This window comes from Microtus ochrogaster, chromosome 2 (assembly GCF_000317375.1).
Source record: "Microtus ochrogaster isolate Prairie Vole_2 chromosome 2, MicOch1.0, whole genome shotgun sequence".
Classification (NCBI taxonomy): domain Eukaryota; kingdom Metazoa; phylum Chordata; class Mammalia; order Rodentia; family Cricetidae; genus Microtus; species Microtus ochrogaster.
The window spans coordinates 14586892-14589078 of NC_022010.1; the positions used below are offsets into that span (position 1 = coordinate 14586892).

The 2187-nt window shown below is 47.1% G+C and overlaps 1 protein-coding gene across 3 annotated transcripts in view; it reads left to right on the forward strand.

The window, feature by feature from the left end:
- Positions 1-2187, forward strand: part of Morn3 (MORN repeat containing 3) — a 14669-nt gene that overhangs the window by 5364 nt on the left and 7118 nt on the right. The gene's annotated exons all lie outside the window — the stretch shown is intronic.

A 2187-nucleotide genomic window follows, 5' to 3' on the forward strand; every position in this document is an offset into this window, starting at 1 on the left:
TTCCCAGCAACCACATGGTGGCTCACAACCATCTGTAATGAGATCTGGTGCCCTCTTCTGGTCTGCAGGCATACAGACAGAATATTGTATACATAATAAATAAACAAATATTTTAAAAAAAAACCCACAACCAAAAGCAGTGTATAGAATTCACTAGGAACGTAAGTGGTGGTGTTCCCATCCTTCTGGAGGTAGATGTTGATCAGTGTACAGAATTCACTAGGAACATAAGAGGTGGTGTTCCCATCCTCCTGAGGGTAGATGTTGATCAGGACAAGCAAGGGGCGTTCCCATGCTTTGGCTCTGAAGCCCATCTCAGCCATGACCTCAGCTGAGCAAGGGTTTAGGGACACTGGTAGGATAGAGGTCTTCAGAAACCAGCCTGGAGCTGGGGCTCTGGGGGTGGAGCTGGGCCCCTCACTGCCTTCTGATAGGCTGGCTGAGCCTGGGGCTGGATGACAGAAAAGGTCAAAGTGATAAGAAAATGGCTTGCTGAAGGGGCTCCGGGCTTCAGACCCACCTGATGCTCTGAAGATGGTGGATCACATTGGTCTGGGACTCAGAACACAGGTAGGACCAGTCCAACCCCCAAAAGTAACTCAGCTTCCATGATTACTCCTGTGTGCCTGGGCTCAGGTCTGACCAGCAGAGGGCGAAGGTGTTCTGGTAATACAGTGCAAACCAGGGCGGGGGTGCGGGAAGCTTTATTAAAAGTCTTCAGAGTCTCACACTGCAGTCTTGCCAATTCCAGACTTAACCACCGTCTTCTCCTGCCTTCCAGAGTTATCTACACTAAAACCATGAGCCTGCAGTGTTAGAATCCAGTTCTACCAGCTACAGTCTGGAGGTAGTCATTCCCAGACTCTGAGCCTCAGTTTCCTCACCTGTTAAGTGGGAACAACTACCAGAGAGGAGAGGGAAGGGAGTAGAGACAGAAAGCAGTAGGGAGCTGGGTGATGTTGGAACTGGGCAGAGAGGACAAGAATGCAGGGGCCAGGCTAAGGGTCTAAAGTTCAGACCTTAAACAGTACAATTAGTTAGGTAGATTGGTATACCTTGATGGAGGAACCGATCTGAAGTCAGTGTAGCTGGAGCCGAGAAGTGGGCCAGGATTGGTGTGGTTTTATTGTTACAATTATTGGCTCAGGAGGCTGAGCCACCCTCTCTCATACAAAAGAAAGTATGTGGCAGGGAGGGGGGGGGATGATGGTGCATTCCTGTATTCCTGAAGTTTCAAGCACTTGGAAGATAAGGCAGGAAGATCACGAGTTCAAATCCAGCTTCCCCTACACAGTAAGTTCAAGGTCAGCCTGAGCTACAAGAGACCCTATCTCAAAACAAAATAAAGTTTAAAAAGGAAGGAAGGAGGAAAAAGAGCAGTGGCCAGCTGTGGAGGCTCATACTTTTACTCCCAACACTCCAGAGGCAGAGGAAGGAGATCTCTGTGCATGTGAGTTCAAGACCAGCCTGGTCTACATAGAAAGTTCCAGGCCAGCTGGGCTGCATAATGAAATCCTGTCTCAAAAATGAAACAAATAAAACAAAGAGGGGTGAAGAGAGGAAGGGAAGAAAGGAAAGAGAATGAGAAAGAGACTCGGGTACAGCTAACCGTCCAATAAACATACTGTGCCTCATGGACCACTGTGAGCCTTGTGTTTGTTTTAAAAAAAATTATTTTATGGGTGGCTGGAGAGATGGCTCAGCAGTTAAGAGTATTGCCTGCTCTTCCAGAGGTCCTGAGTTCAATTCCCAGCAACCACATGGTGGCTCACAACCATCTGTAATGAGGTCTGGTGCCTTCTTCTTGCCTGCAGGCATACACACAGACAGAATATTGTATACATAATAAGTAAATAAAAAAAGATTTATTTTATGTGCATGAGCGTTTTGCCTTTATGTATGTATATGGACCATGTGAGTACCTGGTACCCAGGGAGATGAGAAAAAAGCAATAGATCCCGCTGGAACTGGAGTTCCAGGTGGTTGTGCATGCTGGGAACAGAAGCCAGGTCCTCTGCAAAGGCAGCAAAAGTACTCTCACTGCTGACCCAGCTCTCCAGCCCCAAGCTTTGTCTGTCTTTTTTTTTTTAATATTTATTTATTTATTATGTATACAATATTCTGTCTGTGTGTGTGCCTGCAGGCCAGAAGAGGGCACCAGACCTCATTACAGATGGTTGTGAGCCA